The sequence below is a fragment of the Lynx canadensis genome, chromosome D1, assembly GCF_007474595.2.
Source record: "Lynx canadensis isolate LIC74 chromosome D1, mLynCan4.pri.v2, whole genome shotgun sequence".
Lineage (NCBI taxonomy): Eukaryota > Metazoa > Chordata > Mammalia > Carnivora > Felidae > Lynx > Lynx canadensis.
This window is the reverse complement of record NC_044312.2, coordinates 53,252,746-53,276,225: the sequence shown is the minus strand read 5'-3', so window position 1 is coordinate 53,276,225 and position 23,480 is coordinate 53,252,746.

Sequence of the window (23,480 nt, the reverse complement as noted above, 5' to 3'; positions counted from 1 at the left end):
TCTGTCTCTCAGACCCCTTTGGTAAGTTTCTTGAAACTTGCAGACCCTTTCTCAGAAAAATGTTTCCAAAATGCATAAAAAAATCCATAGGATTATAGCAGAAACCAATTATATTAAGATGGTTATAAAAAGTTAAAATGATACATTTGTGATACGGTAATATTTTTATTTGCTTTTGAAGTCAAGATTTATAACAAATCTAGTGGCTGGTCTAATAACTCTCATAACCTTGAAGTAGTAATGAGTGGAAATGATATTCTGAGGTATCTCCAACAACTATAATGGGATACAAAAATATCAGATTCCTCCTGGTAATGGAGTCCCAGAGACTTCTAATGCCATTGTGGCTTATTGCCTCTATTCACAATGGGGGAAAATGCTAACTTTTTTCCCAGCCATGTGTTTACATTAATAACCTCTGATTTAGGGCGCTGACCTGACTTTACAGAGGATGAAACGGGAGCCCCTAAAGGGGCAGAGACGTGCACAGAGCTACCCAGCGAATGAGAGCTAAAACCAACCTCTAACACAGGCCACCTGCTATGCTCTGCCCATCCTGCCGAGCCACCACCCAGGCGTAGGATTCTCGAAACCCATTACGCAGGACTGTCATTCCCCTTCTCTCAGCCTTGCTTTCCTCGCCTGTAAAATGGGAACAACTGCACCCACTGCTAGAGCCTGCGGTGAGGACAGGATGAGAAAATGAACAGGAAACAGCCCTGTTTATCTGGATCGTGCTCTGCATCTGTATAGATGAATAACATGTGAGTGATTATTATACATTGCCTCCCAGGAAATTGAAGGATATGAATCTTGGGTTTCAGTGAGAGGGTAGGTAGGCTGGCAAACCCAAATGCTTATAGGGATCAGTAATAAAGAGGGGTGGGGACTATGGCCAACTCAGAAATTCATGCCCTTCTGAAAGGGACACCAGGGGATGAGGCATGCAAGAAGGTGGGCCTACAGTTGCCAAATCTGAGTTTCTAGGAGAGGGTGGAAACCCCTGTTTTTGGCAAAATGTCCTGGGTTTTATATTAAATGTCTTGATAATTAAAACAGTATGTGAGCCCCAAAACAGGTCTATAGCCTAATTGTCTGCAGCCTCTGGGTTGTACAGGTAGCAGAGTTCTACAGCCTAGGGAAGGAGACGAAACAGGTCAGTGTTTCCCCCACAGGCCAAGAGGGCCCTCACTCTGTCCCAGCCCCGGAGGTGAGATGGTACCTGTGCAGGTGGGCATTCTTCCTAGGGCAACCGAGGTCCCCCAGACAGAGACAGCTGGTCCTGGAATTGTGCTCCCCACACCTTGCTGCTGTGAGCCTGCCTTGTTTTATTAATAACTCTGGATCGTGCCCACAGCACATCAAGGTAAACAGAGATGCTTCCCCAGGCAGGCAATGCAGGCAATTGTAAGAGATGAAGAAACAGGCTTCCAAATATAAACAGGAAGATAAGGTAAATAGACGGAGATTCAAGTCTGCTTCCCGCTCCCTAACAGGCTGTGAGTCACAGGTTTGGAGAGTCGTGGAAGGGACCCTTGTTTGGAGGATGGGGAAATAAGCCCAGACGAGGGAAAAGACTTGCCAAGGGTCATATTCATTGTGTGCATGCGTCTGATTTCTAACAGCATTGGTTTCCTCACCTGAAAACCCTAACAGAGCCACCCACCGCTTCCTGAAGGCTTCATGTTCTTTCTCATGCTGTGCCTCCTTCACTCAGCCTTCTCCAACTTGATCTTCAAGGGCAACTCGAGTCTGCCTTTGGCGACCTGCCCTGACTCCTCCTTCTGTGCCTCCGTCAGCCACGGCGCATGCCACAAAGGACGGTCACTGCTGGTCTAGGCGTCTGCCCAGCTAGCCGGGAGCTTCAGAGGGCACAGCCCTGCCTTCTCCAGCTCTGCCTGCTCAGAGCCCAGCACAGGGCTTGGCAACTGGGAGTGCCCTGCAAACCTCTGCTAAACGAAGCAGTGAACAGTGCGGTGTCGATCCCTCTTATAGAAGCACAAGGAGGTTGCAAATAAAGACTACTATGGCTGAGCTCACCAAACACCATCTTGACAGCAAGTTGACATGCCAGATGGGTCTGAGTCTGATAAAATAAAGACTTTGGCCTATGTCACCAAAGACCAGCCAAAACAAGGGTGAGGAAAGAATGTCGTTTCTTTGACAATCCTTCTTGTGAGCAAAAGGGGGAGGCAAGCTAAGTAGCCATGGAGAATCCAGTACGTGCTAGGCTCCCTACTGGATACTTTCACAGATGGCCTCGTTAACTCCCAGGAGCTTTAGAAGTAGGTGATGTACCTATTTTACAGGCGTGGGATGAGGAAGGTGAGGTCCATCCGTGGCAGGAAGGAGAGAAGACAGGACCAAAGCCAATCCACACATCTTCAGACTTTCTTCCCATTCTATCCAAGTCACCACTGTCATTAGCAATGAACTTCTGTCATCCTGCTCGCTCTAAACCATTGCTTGTTCCAGGCAGGGGGTGGAATTTTAAATAAATGATTTCCCCACTCGTACACCTAGGCCTGATATTCTAGACTTGCTCCTGCCATAAGGCAGGGGGCTTGAGAGGAGGGGTCATTGTGGGGTCTCTCTGGTGTTCTCTGGGAAAAGCATTAAAATGCACAAGGCAGAAGAGAAGCCCAAAGCCTCCCCCAACCCCCAGTCACTATAGCCATGGAGTGGGTAGGAGGGAAAGCGTTCTGTTCAGCTTGCTTCAGATTTTATTTTTAAAATCTTATTTACATTTATGTGTTACCCCCATAAAACCGTGGTTTACCGAGTGCCTGCTTGGAGACAGAAATCCTCAGGCTAATACGTTCCTCAGCCTACTAGTACTAGCTCAAATAGCAGTAAGATGAAAAGGACATGAAAAGGGGTTTGGGAATGTCACGAACACAACAGAAACCATTCTGATGGCCAAGTGTATACACTGGGCATCTCTAGATTCCAATTAGACAAGATCCCACATCCAACATTGAATTCCCTGGCGTCATAAATGTTTGACGTAGGTGCTTGGAGTAAGAACATGACGTCCCACGCCCACCTAACTGCTCTGACTCGGTGCCCGTGCCTGGACCTCACGGGGCTTCTGGGATGACAGTGAAGTTCAGCGATATAGGGCAAGTGGCCAGCACATGGTCTGGCACCCTCCCCACCCTGTTCCCCACCATTTTCACTTCAGGGCTTCCGGAAGGCAGCTGAGGCATGGGGGGTGGGAAATACAGTAGACGTACTATTTATTTCCTCGGGCTCACCTCCATTGGACCTTTTAATCCTACTCTGTCGATTGGGCTAATATTTTACAAGCCTACAATGTGTAGTTTTTTACGAGCCCGTAAAAATCTTCAGAGTGAAATCAAATTCACCTGCCATCCTCTCGCTTGAAGATGAAAGCCCAACAGTGGAGCCTGTCCTCCCGGGTTCCCCGTAATCACACTGGCCTAACTCCCCCCACACAGTGTGCTCTCTGTGCCCTCTGCTCAAGTCAGCTTGCCCTTCTCTGTGTTCTGCTCATTCCTGCCTCTGTACCGTTCCTCTTCTGGAATAACCCAAACCCTTCCTGCTCCCCAGCCCACCTGTGAGAAGCCTTCCTTGCAACTCTGGCTTCTGCTCCACACCGCCCCACCCCCCACCCCCCACCCCCCTTTAGAATCCTGCCACGCCCAGAGTAGCGGCCATCATTTGTATTCTTTCCTTCCCTGGGACCGTTTTCCCTGCGGCAGAGCTCTGAGTGAGTTTCTGAACCTTTCCAGGTCTCCACATCCTCTTAGAAGAAGAGCTCCTTCAAGGCGGGGCAGATGCATACCCTTACCCTGCTGTCCTCACGTTAGAAATTCCTCCCATTCTTTAAAGCTCACAATGAGTGCTCCCTCCTCCAGGAAGTTTTCCTTGGTCCATCAAGCTACTCTTGGTATCTCCCAACTATGGCTTCCCACAGCACTCCACCTGAATCTTTCTGGGACCCAGATCACTTCCTGCCATGTAGTCACTTTTGTGACTGGGAGCCCATGAGGGCAGGGGCCATGTCCTGTTCACTGTCATCTCCCTGGCACCCAGCACAGGCCTTGACCTAGAGTGGGATTTCAGTAAACATGTGCGGAATAATAATAACAGCAGCAGCAGGTAACATGTATATCACACTGGCTACGTGTTAGGCATTATTGCAAATGCTTTATATATATTAGCTTATTTAAAGCTTTACATAGATTAGCTTACTTAACGCTCCCGGCCTCCCTAGAGGGTACATCCCGCAAGCAGCTTGAATTCAGGCTACGTGCCTCCGGCAAACATGATCCTAACCGCTGAGCAACACCACCTCTGAGTTCATTCATCTTTATGTAGCCGGCACCCAGCAAAGAACCAGGCAGTCAGCAAGGGCTCGGTTAGCAAGTGCTCCCAACACCCCTTCGTCGGAAGGCTGCCACCAGGCATGGTGAGACACAAGACGGAAAGAGCACCTGGCAGAGTGGACACGATCCCTGCCAAGCCTGCCACAAGCACATCTGAAGTGGGCTGTTTGCCTTCTCTTCGTGACAGGCACTCCCCACCCCCACCCCACACAGCTTTCTCTGCCAGGGCAAGCAAATTCATTCTCAGCAACGAGCCCACACTTACAGGCTGTGTGCCGCTACCCTCGGGACTGGCTGCCACCTATTTCTGTATTCATGATGGCTTTCACACAATTTGTCTTCCAGAAGACCCCATCCTTAGCCACTATCAGTACGCATCCATTTGTGTGGCTGCTGGGCTCCTTGACCAAAACCAGAAGGCGAGGAAGTAGACCCCACATAATCCTTTTCTGACTTCAGTTATTTTTATAACCATAAGGCCCTATTCATATATGAGAGGTTAACTTTTTCAACTATTACAAAATGGGGAGGTTTCTGGTGTTTTAGAATACGATTCCAAAGCCAAGGGAGATTAATCCTTTGGCTTATTTATTCCTAGACCCTGTGCAAAGGGAACAGGGCTCCAGACGCACGAGGGAAACCCCAGTTGATGGTTCTGAAGCTACTGGCCCAGGTCTCTTTGCCTCAGTTCTGCACCACAAAGCACGGTAGACTATATGCACCAGACCCTCCCTCCCTACCAAAATATATCCCACGTAATGCCTTCCAAAAGGATAATCCTCTGCTAAATCCTACACAATCATTTCCAGTGTCCGTTGGTAACAGACATCAGGAAGCCAGCAAACTTGCCTTCACTCAAAATACGTTTGCTAATAACCCTTGCACAGAAAGAGCTTCATTCCTGCCGATATCGAGGCTTTGGGAATCAGGCTCCTAACAAATTTCCTTTGGCTTTGTTTCACATAATCCCGCTTCTGTCTGCTTCATGCTCTTCTCTAAATGTGTTGGGTCCCAGTGGGCCATTGTCCTCCATGAGTGATGGCTTCAGGCTCGAAAAACGGCCCTCCATCTATCATTGTGGGGCTCCAGTGGCAACAACAGGGGCTCCTCTGTTTCTCTCCACAAGCAAGCAGAGTGATGGCCCTGCCTTGGACCCCCCTCCCCCACTGTCTTAGGTGGGGCATCAACACTCTGGGCGCTCTGGGGAGGCGAGGAAAGGCTGAGCCATTTCCACTTTCCATGTGAAGCCCTTCTGGCCTGTGGAGACCCCACTTAGGTCCTCTTCCCCCACAGTGCCCAATCCCTGCAATCATCCATCCTCTACTCTGCAGCCCGAGTCTTTCTTCCAACCATGTCATCCATCACCCTGTTGAGTTCTGAGAATCTAATGAGGTAATCATGCCAAGAGTGTTTTGCAAATACAGAATGGGCTGAGCAGTTAAGGGCACTGGCTTCACAGTCAGGAAAACCCGGGGTCGAATCTGACTTGCCACTTTCAGACTGGGTGATCTTGCAAAAGCCACTTAACCTCTCAAAGCCTCAATGTTCCTGTCTGCAAAGTAGTAATGCCTGCCTCGTAGTGTTACCATGAAGCTCGAGTGGATAATGAAGGGAATGGACAGAAATCACTAAGCGCAGTGCCTAGTAAGCAGAAGGCACTTAATAAGGGATACCACTATTTGGGGGCGGGGGATAAGAGTATAGTCATATTAATAAGAATTCTGTATTTTCCCTAAAACTCTAGACAAATTGATGGTGGAGAGAAATAAATCAAGTTTAGCTGTGGCTTTAGGTCTCCCCTGACAAAATGTGCTAGAGCCTCAGCTTGAGAAGTCTGGTAGTATCAGTACCTCGCCACCCAGCACAGCCCCAGAGAAAGCTTAGACTCTGGCTCTGACACTTGTCGCATGACCTTGGCTAAAGCAGTTTAACCTCTGTAAGCCTCAGTTCCTTCCTCTGGGAACTGGGATAATAAATAAGATCTACCTCCTAGGTCTTGTGAGTACCAGTGCAGTAATGCAGGGAAAACGCGAGTCTTTAGTTCCTGGCACACAGTAGGTGCTAAAGAAATTTTAGCTAACTATAATACTTATTAGTTGCTTATCCATTAGAGACATAATAAGAAGTCCAGGGCATTGTGCTAGGTGCTGGAAGAGAGGAGGAAGAAGAGGAAGAGGAGGAGGAAGAGAAAAGGGGAGAGGAAGAAAAGGTGAATAAGACATGATCTGTATCCTCATGGAGCTCACAGACTAATGTAGCGATTCTCAGCCCTGGCTACATACTGTGGTCACTTAGGGAACTTCAAAAAATACTGTCATCCAGGCTCCCTACCCAGAGATTCTGATTGAACTGGTCTGGGGCAAGGCCTGGGCATCAGCACTTCGCAGAAAACCCCAGGTGATTCCAATGGGACCAGGGCCCGATTTGGGGGCAGATATGAAGACATGGATTCTTTGAATACCATATGCGTAGGGCTCCAACAGAATTATGTACAAAGGGTGACAGAAACACGTGCAAAGGCAAAGATTTAGCCCATTATTTAAGGTGACTAATAGTGTGAGAGTAGTTCAGCAGAAGGGGGACCTCAGAGAAGGGCATTCTGAGCCTTTTCTGCAAGATGCCAAATAAAGGCAGAGCTACAGTGAGTCACCAGGCAGGATCTGAAACAAACCAGAGAATCAGGAAGAAAGCGAGAAGAGCTGGGCTATTTCCCATGAGCAGAGCCTGTCAGGAACTCCAGCTCCGTACTGTATGCCAGTTCTTGGCTGGGGCATTGCCCCAAGGGCTTCACCACTCAGAAAGAGACAGAGAAAGAGAGGATGCTCTGTATGGTCAGGCGGCCCTGGAAAGTTCCTCTGCTTTCTCATCAAAGGTGTCACATGCCTTGCAGAGACCACTTAGGGTGGCTCAAAGTTTGTTGGTTGACCGGGGATGGCCTCCTGTCCATGGTGCTGAACCGTTCCTGTGCTGAAGAACCATGCTCAACATGTGGTCTACAGACAAGCAGCATCGGTGTCATCTGGGAGCTCATTAGAAATGCAGAGTTATGGGCCCCATCCCAGACCTACAGAATCAGAATCGGCCACTTACCAGTTCCCCAGGTGGTTTGTGTGCACACTTAAGTCTGAGGCTCACTGCTCTAGGCCAGTGTTTGCAAGCTGTAGGTTGCATCCCATTCTTGACAAATCAAGAAATTAATTTACTGCATTGGAAACAGCATTTTTAAAGAAGAAGATAGAATGCACCAAAAAAGAACAAGGCATTTAAAATGTCAGATTTCATCGCACATAGTAAGTTTTGCTATTACATATTGGGTATGAAGTCTTTGTTACTATGAATTGTGTTTTAAACAATGTCTGAAAGCCACCACTTGTTTTTGTTTGCTTGTTTGTTGTTTGTTTGTTTTCTGTTTGTTTTGTAATCTGGGGAAACTGGCAATTCTTTCCAAATACCTCCTAACACTCTAAGCCACATGAGGAAACAGACAGTAAGAGAAAAGAGGGGCACAGATCAATAGAGAAAGAGTGACAGAGGGAGAATAGATCTGCTGAGGGTAAAAAGAAAAATGGAAGGGAAGGGAAGGGGAATTGGATTTGAATGTTATTGTCTGGAGAGTTGAAGTGTGCTTGGCTTTTCTTTTCATTTCAGCAAAATTTTGTAAACTTTCATACCACATGCCCTTAGAACAAACATTGCAGGGAGTTTATAGTTATGAGCGCGTGCAGTTGGTTTTACATACTTGAGAACTCCCCGTTTCTGGTGGTTTTTTACCACCAGCCCCAGGGAAGCTGGTAGGGGGCAGATGGTGGGGGTGCCCATGACTCAGAGTCAATGTCTCCTCACCATGGCCAGGTTTCTCACGCTTCCCACTGCTCATCATCAACCAAAACATTTAGAGGAACAGCTCTAGAGAACTCTGGAAAGAAAGAAATGGAGGCCTCTTTAAAATGCACAGACCTTTTGTTGGCTTCAAGAGGTGACACAGAACAAAATGTCAAGAGTAAAAGTGACACTGTGATTTTTCTTCTTTTCAGAACCAGGCAATGGGAGTTATTAACCTCTTGCCATGCACCTGTAATTTCATTTATACAACAGTGTCCTACATTCAATTTTGCCTAGGAAATTGGTGTCTAATGGAAGATGACAAAAAATGACTTTTCAAACAATTTTCTCTCAGGCTTGTGGAGTTTATAAAACACTGAGCTCATGGAAACCATAGTTTGCGACAAAAACGTTATTAAGGTTCAAGGAATACATAACCCCATGTACCAAAACTTGGGTTTGTTTTGCAAAATGGCAGAATCAGACCACCATCTCCTCTGTACTGAGCTATGAGAAACTCAACACAGACAGTTTTTATTTTCACGACAAGAAAATTATAAAATAATATATATCTACAGCTATAAAGACAAATTATTTTTTGGTACAGAGTACCTGTTTCTTCAAGGGCATTTTAAGTGCGTTAAACCCTAAATTATTTGGCATGATTCTTGATATGACAAGTTGAGTAGCTAACTCTTAATGATAGCCAGTATGTTCCTGGGCCTTCATATCTTTATCTTATTTAATCCCCTTGACAAACAATGGGCTTAATATCAGAATCCCTATTTTCAGATACAGTAAAATAGAAGCTCAGAGAGGTTCAGTGACCTGCCCAAGGTCACGCAGCTAGTCAGAAAAACACAACCAGAATCTGAACTCCAGCACGTCTGCCTCCCAAACTCCAACCATGCTGACCAAATGTCAACTTGTTCAGCTCCCTTTCTACCTCAGTTTCACAAGCCCCAGTGTTTCACAAGAACCTTCTTTACCCTGGGCTTCTAGTTCGTTTCCCACCTTTCTGCTTTCATCTCTCTGGGCCTTGCACCTGAGCAGCCTAACATTTCTCCCTGGTCTTGTCTGGCACTGAAGGAATGGTCCTGTGTTGGTGGCTGGTCACTCACAAAGAAGGATCTCTGGAGGGGAGATGGCTTTCCACAGTGGCTCAGAATGAGCACTGCTTCCCCTCTATGGAGTCAGTGGTTTTACAGGAGTCAAACAGCAAATACTCAAAGTGGAAAAATTTAAGTACAGCTTAAATTCAGCTCTGAGGCTGGATTTCCTCAACATCACGATTTAAGCATTTCTGAAACTGGTTAATGCTTACAAGGAAGAGTCCCAATGGAGAAATGACATTTTCAAAAAGCTCATCTGAGTACAAAGACCGTCAACACAACAACGATTCCTCCAGGGTCTACCAAATACCACACACTATGAATAGGGTAAGTACGAAAAGGCACCAAGACATTGTCTTAGACCAGGGTATTTATTTATGGTATTTTTTACAAGTTCAAAACCTAGTATTTTTGACTAAAGAAATCAGTGAAAATTCTACGAATTCAAGCTATATTTAAACTAAATATACCAAAGGATTTTCTGATCAGCCCTTGTGTAACAATGAAAAACCCACCTTATTGAGTTTCACTCAAAGGTGCAGCTAGTTGATATTTACCAACTGGCTTTCTTGGGGGGAGAGGGGAGGAGCTGGCTTCCATGATGCAAATACCCCTACCATGGCCAAATAAATGCTCCTACCATGGCAGATTTCAAGCTCTCCAAGTGGGGCCACTGCAAGTGGACTTGGGAAGACATGAGCAACGCAACCATCACAAATATTTCCTCCACACAGATAAAACAATGTCAACAACTTCAGGAGCAAAGTATAATGTAGTAAAATAATCAGGAAGTGGTGAGTGTCCATAATATATACCTTTTTAAAAAATTTTTAAGTGTATTTATTTATTTTGAGAGAGAGAGAGAGAGAGAGCAAGCACAAATTGGGGGAGAGGCAGAGAGAGAGAGGGAGAGAGAATCCTAAGAAGGGTCTGCACTATCAGCACAGAGCCCAACTCGGGGCCCAAACCCACAAACCATAAGATCATGACCTGAGCTGAAGTCAAGAGTCAGATGCGTAACCAGCTGAGCCCCCCAGGCGCCCTTATACCTTTTCTTCATATAATTCATTTAAGTGTAAGTTTATATATTTTAATCTTCAATAACAGCTATGTTTAATCACTGGCTCCCAAAATCCCTGAAAAAGTCACAATCAGTTCTCACGATCCAGGACAAGCGATCTCCGCAAAGCCTCTACAACGGGGGGAGAGTGGATAATCAGAGGAGGGTGGACATGAGTACCTAAGTCTTTAAGCCTATCCAGCTCAGGCCCCAGCAGCAGACACAGCTGCAGCTTCATGGATGGTGGCACTTCGGCACCCGTCACGTACCAGTGACAGTGACGAGAGCTTTGGTGCGGCGTCTCCTTCATTGTAACTAAACCCCTAAGTTAGATTGGGACTAATATCATCCCCATTACACAGATGATGAAACTGAGGCTTAGAAAGATTAAGTGACTCACCTACAGTCACAGAATATTAAGTGGCCGTTTTGGAACGTTTGACTCCAAATCCCTTTCTTCAAACCAGGACATTAACTTGATAGAGAAACACACTATGCCTACTGGTTCATGAGCTTCCATCATCCCTCAGAGCAAGATGATCTGTGAAGTAGGGGGAGGGATGGGATGTTCCCAGGGCACATTTCGGAAGGGTGGGCTCAGTCTTTGAGCCCAGACACCCACGCTGCACCTACAGCACATAGAGGAGGTATTTAAACGAGCAGCGCCCTCTTTTCTTCGGCTGCAATAAACACCTAAAATCTTAAGTTAAGTAGATCCTTATAAACTCACCATCTTTCTAAGTAAAAAGAAAGTCATGTATCTCCCACTTACTTTTGTTCCACTTAATGCACAATTTTGGACAAACTGAAGGGGACCCCCAGCAACACGCAGCCCGGTCTGGAGTCTTGTGTCTCTGTGCTAAACAGACAGAAAACTCTTTTTCCCTTATCCGAGGGATAGCGAAGGGTGAGCGAGATGACCAAAGCAGACAGCTAATATGAGCAGGACACCGTATCTCTCTGTCACAGAGACGCAGGTGAGTGTAGATGGTGTGCCGGGTGCCCACCACCGCATTTGCTGCACTGAAACGGAGAAAATTCAACGTCAACCCAGTATCCTTCTGACCTGTCCCATCCTGAAGCTCTGACCCTAGTCCTTGAGCCCACACCAGGCGAGCGCTCAGACTGGACATCCAGTTAGCTGATAAGATGTCCCTAGTGGGTAGAGGCTCCCCATGATGAATGGGCCTCTGGGCTCGCTCGCTCCCTCTCCATATTACCCACCTACCTGCTACCGCGATGGAAATTTCCGACACAGCGGCAAGCACGTTACCCACGTTCGGTGGCGCAGGTAGGCCCCAGAGCCCGCTGGTTTCCCTTCTTACCCTCTTCTGCAGGCTTGTACCTCCCAGCACTGCAACTGAATGCAGGTGTTTGCGCTCAGTGTTTACTTGAGGAGGTTTTGGTCACCGGATTAGCCAAGATCCCTGCGCTGTGTGTGTTAGTTGCTTTTTCATCATGCCTCCATCACATGGAATTACTGAGGTGCAGCCGCATGATGCAAACTACCTGAATTGCAGGCAACAGCTCCTGTGGCAACAGACAGGGCATGGGGAAGGATTCTCTCTCCCCTTCTCTCTCTGTGCTGACGGCACAGAGCCTGACACAGGGCCTAATTCCAAAAACAGTGAGATCGTGATCTGAGCCAAAATCAAGAGTCAGACACTTAGCGGCACCAGGGTGGCTCAGGTGGTTGAGCGTCTGACTTTGGCTCAGGTCATGATCTCACAGTTCATGAGTTCAAGCCTTGCGTAGGGCTCTGTGCTGACAGCTCAGAGGCTGGAGCCTGCTTCAGATTCTGCGTCTCCCTCTCTCTCTGCCCCTCCCCCACTCGTGCTCTGTCTTTCTCCGCCTCTCAAAAATAAAGAAACGTAATAAAAAAAAATTTAAACAAGCCTCTTGCCTTCTCTGGGCCTCAGTTTACCCACGAGGACAGTGAGGGCTTTAGGCAGGACCCCGTCTGATCCATCCAACAGGGACACACCAGGACACCCAGTGCCACAATGACTTACACGAGTTGTTCTCCCAGGGAAAGGAGAAGAGAAGTGCTTTCATACTCAACACGGATGTCGCCCCCACCACCCCGACTGTTACATCTGCAGGCAGATGAACAGCCTCAAAGGCTTCTGAGTGGGATCTCATTTACAGATCTGTAGAAAGGGCTGACGGCAACACTGTTGATGGTGCCGCGTCCCAAATGATTTATCAGAGAAGGTGATGTAAAAGAGCGGCAAGAAATCACAGGGAGGCGGGAGGGGGTTAACTACCCGCTTCTTGCTGCACAAGGAGAGGTAGGCATCACCGGGAGGGAGCAGGCAATCGGTCTGAGCTCAAACAACTTGTCATGGGCCACCTTTGGTAACTTTCTGTACAAGTAGGGAATGGCAAAAAATGGACAATCTGGGACAGGCTGAAGGAGGCAACAGAAATTTATGAGGCCTGTTGGTGTCAAAGTCACAGAAACCATGGGACGCTGAGTGTAAACATGTCTCCAAGCTTTGTCCTCCTCAGCAGCTAGTACAGGACAGACAGGAGCTTGAGGCGGTAAAAGGCCTGTGTAGAGGGGCACCTGGGTGGCTCAGTTGGTTAAGCATCAGAGTCTAGATTTCGTCTAAGGTCATGACGTCAGCGGGTTCGAGCCCCGCAATGGGCTCTGTGCTGACAGGGTGGAGCCTGCTTGGGATTCTTTCTCTCCCTCTCTCTCTCTGCTCCTCCCCTGCTTGTGTGCTCTCTTTCTCTCTCAAAAATAAATAGACATTAAAAAAATAGTTCTGTGTATGGATTTTGCATCACTGGGATTTCATGTTACCAACGACCTATTGGCCTGTACCGGTGCATTGTGGGAATGTCAGGCAGCTTGGGAGGGAAGGGTTAAAGGGCAGATGAGGCTGGCCTGGGTCTTGGCAAAATGTGACTATATGGGGCCCAGAAATCAATGTGAAATTAGTTTTGTGTGGACCCTCTGGGATTGGGAGTGACATGAGTTACAGGTAATAGGCATGGCTCTTGGTGATTTATCAAGTCCTGCTGCCCTCACCTATTTTTACCTTCCCTGCATCCCCTACTGCTACATCCCCTCTCATGACTAAACACCAACGTCTCCGTGTCTTTGCACCAGCTGTTCCCTCTCTCGGGATGACACCCTTCCTGTGCTCTGCTGGCAAAGTCTTCCCCAGCCTTTTCAAGTGTCACCTGAATTGGGAAGCCTTCTTCCCTAACCAGGTCTGGATTCCTGGGCGTGCAATCTGTGCAGTAGCACGGAGCTCACGCTTAGAAGAGCCCTGGGCTTAGTCTCACGCTCTGCTGTCTTCAACAAAGGGCTTTGCATTTCTTTTCTGCACTGGGACTTGAAAATCATGCGATTGGACCGGCTCCCCCCACCACCCCACTGAAGACTGAGTCAGGTGCTTTCCCCTCTAAGGTCTCACAGCACCTTGGATACTCCTCAGTGGAAAGGCCCATCATTGTTCTTGTGTGTATCTTTCCAGCCTGCTTTGTTGCCAAAAAAGAGTATTTAAATGGTTAAAAAGAACGCAAAAAAAAAAAAATCACAACAAACAATAACTTTGCATAAAATGGTATTTGAGAGAAAGAGGAAAAGGCGAACAAAATGGCAAATAACCGAAATCAAGGCAGGAATGAGGTTACTTCTCTTAACAGGCTGACCTCAGATTTGGCCCTGTACTCCCTAGCAATCTGTAGGGAAAATGGGACATTAATGTTCACACAATTCTGTGTTTACGAGGTGAAAACAAACCAACCTCTCTGGAGAGGAACGTTTATTCTTAACATTAGAGGAAAGGAGATTTCTCTGAGAATGCTTGCAGAAAGAACCTTGTAAGACAGAAGGGCTTTAGTGTGGTATCTGTACCTCTTCAAACGGGCTACAAGACACAGAGGTATGTTTCGGGGTGAGCACTGTTTTGGGGGAGGCTCCATGGCTTGTGCTGGATTCTTAATGGGCCTACGACTCACAAAGGTTTAAGGCTCACTGGGCTGTAATGACAGGCACCTCACAGTTGACATTTTCTCATAACGACCCTCAATGGAGACTGATGGGACTTTTCTGAAGCACAGTTCTAACACAGGTTTTACTGATTTGGTCCTGAGACCTTACTATAATAGAGTTACTTGCATATGGGCTGTCTCTGTAAGGCAGTGGCCTTTTCCTTCTCACCTCTAGTCCCAGAGGACCTAACTCAAGGCTCAGTGTATGATCAGCATCTAGTAAAAGTGGCCGAGCAGCTGCATGGACAAGCAAATCAATGAACAAGTGACTTGAACTTCTAACAACCCATCTAGAGCTCTTTCCACTCCAGCACTGGACTCTTGCTCAGAAATATCGACCCACTCTATGGCCACAGATACGCTGATGATTCCCTGGGTCTGGGGATTCAGCAGAATAAGAGGTCCCTCACCAGATTATTGTGTTTCCTAAGAACGGTCACTTGCCCTCAAAGGCAAGGTTTCTTAAGGACTCTGGTGGTCAATTTTATGTGTCAACGTGGCTAGGCTAGGCTGTCCATCTGTTTGGTCTCACACCAGTGTAGATGTTACTGCGAAGGGTTTGGTTTTGTTTTGTTTTAGATACGATTAATATTTACCATCAGTTCACTTTAAGTGAAGCGGATTACCCTCCAGAATGTGGGTGGGACTCATCCAATCAGCTGAAGGCCTTAAGAGAAAAGACTGCCTTTTCTCCAAGAAGCAGCAGTTCGGCCTAGAGAGTCAAACATAGAAATCCTGCCTGAATTTCCAGCGTGCCTGGCCTGCCCTGTAGATTTTGTACTCGAGACTATGACTTCAACTCTTACCTGAATCTCCACCTTGCTGGACTGCCTGACAGCTTCAGACTTGCCAGCCCCCAATTCCTTGAAATAAACCTCTCTCTCATTCTCTTTCCTCAACCTCTATATGTACACACGCACACACACACATATATATGTAGACGCATGTATGGACGTACGTGTAGACACAGATATAAAGATACACTATTGGTTCTATTCCTGGGAGGACCCTGTGCAGGCAGTAAGGACTCTAGAGTATTCTGAGTAGGTGACACCACTCCTGTCCCCCCAGAGCCATCTGTGTCAGGACTGCACAGAAGAGAAGCAGAAAGTACGAGAAAGGGAGTTTTCAGAACCACAATGAGTGTGATGAATCAGTGGCTTGGCCTGAGGAGTCAGAAGGGGCCACTGTGCCTCTCTGTGCCTTCAGCTGCTCTCAGGGAAGGCACTGGTAAATGCAAACTGCCACATGGCCACGGACAGATTTTCTGATTTGCTCCGGTGCCACTCCCCCATCTACCATTGTCTGAATAAGTGGTTGCCATGTTCCAAAGTTGGCATGTGAGGGGGAGAGAGAAGGTGGCACAGGGAAAGGCTGCTGGTGACAGCTTTAAGCTAGCTTTGCCCGTTCCTGAGACGTGAGTGCTGCCCTGTGTCTCAGGGGAGTGGGGTCCCAGCCTCCCAATGTTTCATGACTCCCCGAGAGCAGCTAACATCTATGGATGCCTCACGTGGGCCAGACACAGGCTAATTTAATCTTGTCGCTTAAGAAGGGGGAACATCCACATGCGTTTCACCAACAAAGAAACTCAGAGAAGCCAAGGGGCCCAGATGGAGGTGGAACCCACAGCTGAAGTGAAAGACCGTGTCAGTTTCCCCCTGCCCTGTCCTTTGTTTGCACGTCGCTGGTGTATTCCGACTCCACCAGTTACCAGCTGTGTAAGCGTGTACAAGTAACCCGCTCTCTCCGGGCGGCCGCGTCAGCTGTCCCATACCTGCCCTTCGAGATGCTGTAGTGCTCGCTGAGCTCACACAGCCCAGTTCTTGGTAGGCACTGGGTGAACGGAGGTTGCCGTTAGGTTATAATTCAGTGGGCTGGAGATACGGACGATCCGGTGAATTGCCCTCGCACCTCCATGAGAACACACCCCAACGGGTCCATATCCCCCAGCAGAAGTCACACCAGCACACCCGCAGCTCCTGCCATCCTCGAGGGAACATGAGACACAGCTCCATGAGGGAATTTTCACACCAGGGTGGGAGGGGTGGGGGGATGTGAAAATTAGGAAGCAAAATCGCTTTGTGAACTCATTAAATGCGTGCCCGCTTGCATCTCTGCGTGCTTCTCCTGTTCCCGCTTTGGGTTGTGTGCCTATTATTAACCACCGCCCTCAGAGAAGAAACGTGTGCCTTATCCCAGGAACATATTGTGGGGGGAAGAGACTTCCTAATATAGTGTAATCAACAAGCGTTTTTTTTTTTTTGTTTTTTTTTTTTTTTAAAGTTCCACCTCTCCGAAGGAGAACCTGCCTCAAAAACCAATCTGGGCTCCCCAGTCCCTCAAGAAAGCAGTGCAAGTCCTAGACAGCTATGCAAGGGCTTTCTGACTACGGCCTTGATCTCCTTGCTACTTGGCTTCCACTTCCGTTATACACAACCCAGCCCAACAGGCCACCCCAGGTTAACCCAAAGACCTTCCCACACTGTGCCTTTGCTTAGTCACCGCTGCCTGAAGGTCTTCCCCGCCCAGCGGCCTCACCGTCCTCCTCAAAGGCTTCCTTTTCTGCCAAGCCAGTCTGGACCCCCAGTCCAAAGTAAACCCCCCTCTCCTGAAGTCCCCCGGCTCGTGGCTCATTTGCCTTTCAAGGCACTTACCATACTCTGTGACAAACTGTCACTTCCTTGTCTGTTTCTCATCCCTTCTCCACGTCCCACTCATTGCCAGATTCAGGTCGGATTCTCCAACAGCAACCACACAGCAGGCGTGGGATTCATAAGCCACCCCTCTCCCAGCAGAATCCCAAAATTCTGACCGGGAGCTGTGGGGCGTGACATTCCAGACTCAGTTCTCAGCTGTGTCTCTTTCTCCCATTCCCTGGATCTCTCAAGTCCATGACTGCCTCCTTAGCCAGGCAGATGCCTCCTTTTGGGACGGGGCCAGGTTTCATTCATCTCTGTCCCCATACCCCAGTGCTAGGTATACAGTGAGTTTTGGGAAATATCTATTAATCATGGAAGAAGTTAGGAGACAATCTAATAAACTGGTAAAATAGAAAAGAAAAACTGGATGATAAGCTCCTTAAGGGCAGGGGCCCCAACGTACTCAGTTTTCTCTCTTCCCTCTAAAATGCTCTGGCTGCGGCAGACGAGCAGTGAAAGATAGGGACTGCCCTGAACTGAAATATACTCAGGTCTCAACACTTAAAACAGAGCATTAATCTTCGCAAGCACTCAAACATTTTTCCCCAGCCTTAGCAGAGTGAGGTTATAGAAGTCAGCCAGAAGGTGAAGAAAAAGACTCTGTTGACAATTTTAAGTGCCACAGAAATGGATAATTTTAATGGATGCAGTATTTCTACAGAAATAAAATACTATGATTGAGATAGAGGCCAAGCGTTTTACCACTGGGTGATAGTGAAATTTAATTTGAATCAATGAGGAAGGTCTACAAGTCAATTACCTTTCGTTTCATTCCTGTGCCTTAAATGAAAGTTTAGGGCCAGTAGCAAAAGTACCCTGGAAAGGAGCATTTTACAACGTATCAATTCATTCATCACCACTACTCCCGCAAGCATTATGCATGCAACAGTCATATTGATTAGCTCTTTGAGCTTAAGTCAGTCTCAATTTTAAGTTCACAGTGAGTTAAACAAACCAGTGAGGGTAGCGCCATTATCATTCCCATTTGATGGCTGAGAAAACTGAGTCTCAGTGAATTTGTGCATCTTGCCCAAAGGCAGTCATAAATCTTGTAAGGGCAGAGCTAGAATTTGAAACGAGATTTGTGTGTGTGTTTGCGTGGGGAGGGGCTCCCCTCTGGCCTTTACACAAAACCAGACACACTTAGGGAACCAACAGAATAAGGGGTAGTGATAAAAGCCAGCTTGGGGGAAGGAGTCTAAGCCCATCGATCTGCATCCAGATAACTCTGTCGGCTTCTGTGTATCTCCAGAGAGGCAATTCAAATAGGAATGTGCCTGAGACTCAAGAAATTCCAGGCTCTGCCCAGGGACTGTGAAGGGAAATGCTTCCAAGGCACAATTTAGGGAGTGCATGCTTCAGTGCGCTGACAGCCCCATGACCTGATCAAGCCCCCTTTTGTCACCCTGAGGGACCCAGGGGTACGTAAGCACAGGGAAGTTATTTGAAAAACTTCCTTAGCAAGATGTCTCTTCCCCTTGTTTTCTAGAAACCAAAACATTTCGCTTTCCCACCCACCCCAACACACAGCCAGAACTTCTTTTGCAGGACCCCCAGCTCAGCAGCGACGGTGGAGACTTCCTCTGGAGTGCCTCCTCTTGGAAAAGTGAGACTTTCATTCACTCATCAAATATTTGCTAAGCACCTCTGATATGCCACCCTCAGTCACAGGCAATGTACAGCTTTGGTTTTGGCAGAGAGGTGACAGATTAAGCAGAAGACCTGGGGAGCTACCATAGGAAGTGACTTTGGGCAGGGGTGGGGGTAGGTAGACAAAAAGGACTTGTCTAGGCTGGGGGACGGGATGGTCAAGGCCGACTTCTTAGAGGAGGCAGCACCTGAGTAAAGACATGGGTAACTTAGAAGAAGCCAGCCACGCAAAGACCTGGGGGCCGACCGCTCTCAACAGCAGGCGAAGTGCAAAGCCTTGAGACAGGAAGGTGCTGGCTCTTTCCAGTAACAGGAAGAAAGCCAGCGTGTTGGAGCCAGGTTAGCAGAGGAGAGAGGGAGATGAGATCAGAAGTTGGCAAGGCAGGTACAGTAGGCAGAACGGGCCTCCGCGAGTAGTTTGGTTTTTATTCTGAGTGTTCTGGGAAACCACAGGGAAGGTTTCACAGAAAGGAGTGACAGCACCTGATTTACATGTTTTAAAGATCTCTCGGGCTGGGCTGCCCGGTAGGGTGCAGGTAGTAGATGGGCAGGCAGCGGGGGCTGAGCAGAACCTTCTGAATAAGAGATGAAAGCCGCTTGCGCTAGAATGGTAGAGATGGAAATAAAGGGAAGTGGAGAGATTCGGGGAACGGGGTGTGGATAAATGTTTAATGCGGCGCTCAGGGAAAAAATTTAACAAAGCCCTGTTGGCCACTTTCCGTGGTGTAAATACTCCCATCGTGGCTGGCGTCCACGTGGCCTCGGCTAATGCAGACCCGGGAAGGGCCGTGCACAGTCGGCTCTCACATGCTGGGCAGCCCACTGCAGCCACTGCATTCAGGGCTAGACCTCAAAGGACTTGCCTGGGGGCTGGACTGGAGGGTGGCTTGTACCATCTGGGCGGGAGCGAAGGGAAGAATGGAGAATGGTTCAGGTTGACTGCCTGAACCACGACCCTGTCCATGCTTTAGCCCCCCAGGAAGTAGGAGTGTGGCAGCAGTGTGGAGCTGAGAGGCAGGAGGCTCTGCGGGGGGAGAAGGACAGCCCCAGGCTCTAGGGCTCCCTGGGAGCGGCCCCAGTCCTGCCTGTGTCCTCAGCACTCAGCCTGGTGCACAGGGGGAACTTAATAAAGAGCACATGCAAGAACGCGTGGCCTCAGCTTCCCCGTCTGTAGAATGGAGTGGTCTTGCTAACACTCTCTGAGGGTAACGGTGAGGAGCAAGTGGGACACGACAGCCGCCAGGCTCAAGAGCTAAGGGCCCCACAGGCATCCCTCGTGATCCTGTGACGTGTGCCGACCCCATTTGACAGATGAAGAAATGAAGCTCAGAGCCATTAAGCCTTGTGTCTACACCCATTTAGCTAATAAGTGGCGGGGCAGGGATTCAGATGGCCCGGGGCAGTCAGCCTCAGGCTCTCAGCTACTGGGCCAGTCCCTAGAGGGACCTAGAGCAGCAAGGCCCTGAGGGTGGAGAGGACACCCCAGCACACCTGCTTTGCCACATCCTGGAGGTGAGACAACAGGAGTAAAGTGAAGTCATGAGAGCTGGCAACCAGAGTTTCCCTCGCCTGACCAGGAAGGAGGGACAGACAGGCCCGCAGGGAGCAGAGGAGCACTCGCTTGGCCTATTCGGGATGAAGGGTTCAGTGTGAGCAAGTGTAAGGACGGAGCCACGATGGCCATGTCGCTCTCACCGTGCTCAGCACAACGGCCAATGTACTGTGTTCCCCTGGTGGAGACGGGCTGACCTGTCTCTGCCTGATAAATGGATTTTTTAAAATTCCTTTGCATGGCCAACATTTTTTTTCCTAGGCTGATAGAGATTTATGAGCCCAGGCCTTGGGGTCAGAGTCCCAAGTATAAACTCTGTTCTTGCTGCTCACAGACTGTGAGCAAGTAGCTCCCATAAGCGCCCTGCATCTCCACTCTCTCACCTGTATAATGGGGCACAATAGACTCATCACCTCAGAGGGCTGTGGTGAGGACAGAGGGGGCTCCCATGATGGGTGAGGAGGAGTGCTGGGGTGCAAAGCAAACCAAGAGGTGTTCCCTTGCTCCCAATGTCTACTGCACACGGCACAAGTAGACTGAGCAAGAGATTAAAAAAAAAACAAAACAAAAAAACTGGAGGGGAAAAATCCCATGGACTCACTTCTAAGTGTCATACAAATGTAAGTGACACATTAGTTCCTTCTCACCCTGGGAAGGCTATAAACTGTCGGATGCCAAACAGATCCGCATGGCCCTGGTAAATCACAGTGCTTCTTGCGACCATAGGGCAGGGGAGCCTTGCAGGGTCTGAGCAGCTCTACTTGGGGAGGGCCTGGCCAGCCGTTTCCTGGTCAGCTAGCCTCCTCTGCCACACAGTGGCTCCAGTTCCAGCTACTCATGTGGAGAGGACACTTCTAGAATTACTGTTGAGAAATTTCTGAGGTTTTGGTGCTTGGATGTATGTGTTGCTTTAACAAGAATAGTTGTCATTTGCTAAGCACATACTCAGTGCCAGGCACAAATGCGATTCTCACACACCTGTAAAGGAGAATGGACTATTATCCCCATTTTACAGCTGATGAAACTGAGATCAGAGAGCTTAAGGAACTCACTGGGAGCAGCACAGCAAGTTAAGTAGTAGCACTGGGACCTGACCGAAAGCAGCCACACACCCAGAAGCCGAACCTCAGCCACCTCAAGGGGCCTTTCCAGCTCCTCTGGGGCATGAATGGTTTGTTTGCAGGTTAGAAGCTAGATTGCAAGGCTAATAGCCCACAATTTAACATAGAAGCTGAGGACACAAATCCAATGTCTTCAGAGGCCAGAAAGCAGTTCCGGTCTGAGTTTCTTTTCTCTTTTTCTTTTCTTTTCTTTTCTTTTCTTTTCTTTTCTTTTCTTTTCTTTTCTTTTCTTTCTTTTTATAGTTTTTAAATTTATTTTGAGAGAGAGAGAGAGAGCATGCACATGAGCAGGGGAGGGGCAGAGAGAGAGGATCCAAAGCAGGCTCTGTGCTGCCAGTGCAGAACTCAATGCCAGGCTCGAACCCATGAACTGTGAACTCATGACCTGAGCTGAAACCAAGAGTTGGACACTTAACTGACTGAGCCACCCAGGCGCCCTTGGCCTGAGTTTCAAAGAGACATCTGGAGGTGGCAGGGAGTGGGGCAAGCCAGAGGCAGGCCTGTCTCAGCTCCATGGGGCCAGGCTCAGCCACCCTACCTTCTATTTTTTTTTCAAAATAAGTTGAACACCTTGAACTTTCATGCAAAATCTCTAAACCAACAACAAACCCGCCAAAATCCATCTGGGAGTCAACTGTGACCATGGGGACCAGTCTGCAACCTGTATTGTCACCTTATATAGTTTATAAGTGCTCTTCCTACCCACACCACTCATTTTTGCTTGAAGAGTCAGTATTATTGCTTCCATTTCACAGATATTTAAATTGAGACTAAGGGCTTAGCAATTACGGAATGCTGCAGACCTTGAACATGCAGTGTCCCTCTCTACTGTCCTAGTTAAGCATCCTAAAACCTCAGCTTGTACACGTCCTCCAGGGCCAGAGAGCTCAGGCCTGTGACAGCAACCCAAATCGTTTTTAAACAGTTCTAATCTTAAGAAACTCACCTCAACTTCAACCTGCCTGCCCCACGCTGAAACTCACTAGGTATGCTAAATTCTCCTTCCATGGGACGGTCTTTGCCAACCACCAACAGTGAGTATGGCACGGGAACAAAGCAGAATTTTCACTGACTACTTCTAAGGCAGTAAGCTCAGTGTTCAGAACTTGCCACACATTTACACTGAATCCTTAGAAGTGCACAGTGTGGTGTGCTTCCCTAGAGCCATGAGTAAATAAGGCGCAGGGAGGCTGAGTATCATCCCAAGGTCACAGTTGGTATATGATACAGAGGGGATTAAAAATGAGGTCTCTCCAATTCCACGGCCACTATTCCATCCATCCGTCCAACAAATAGTTTTTGAGAACTTACTATGTTTCAGGCACTGTGCTGGACACAGAAGGACACAACTTTCCCCTCTAGCATACTACTTCCCATCATCTTTTTCAGGCTAAGACACCTGAGCTCTTTCACCTGATCTTTATGTGGTCGGTTTCCAGGTCCTGCTTCTTCCCTGACTTGTCGGTATGAACATATGCCAACAGCCCTATTGCAGTCACTGGCCAGAATGGAAGGTAATCTTTGAACACAGCCTGGACAAGCATGTGGCCAGGAGTGTGTCCCCTCCTTGGCTTGGGATCTCTCCTTTTATTGATGGAGCCTATGCTCATATCAGCTTTTCTGGCAGCCTTCCCACAGCAACGTTTCAACCAAAACCGTGAAAATTGTTTTCACAGCTGCAGCTACTAACCCATGTCTAGTCGTGGGATATTGACTTTAAAGACCCAAGAAAAATGGAACTGCACCTCAAATCTATTGAGCCAATTTTATGTGCTAAACATTTTATGAACATTTAAAAAATTTGTATTACAATTTCCATCTTACAGCAAGAAAACTGAGGCTCAGAGAGGTTAAAGGACTTGTCTATGATTATCCAGCCAGGAAGTCACAGAGCTGGGACACGAGCCCATGATGCTGAGTACATCAAACACCACTGACTACCTAACTGGGCTTGTGGCAGAACGTAAACAGAATGACAGCCCTAACAAACACAAGCACCAGAACCAATGAGCAGATCCCAGAAAAGAACTGCTACTAAACAGAGGCATGGCTTACAGGCAGGAAGCCCCAAGCAGTGCATGCAGTAGGACTCAGCTGGATCCCA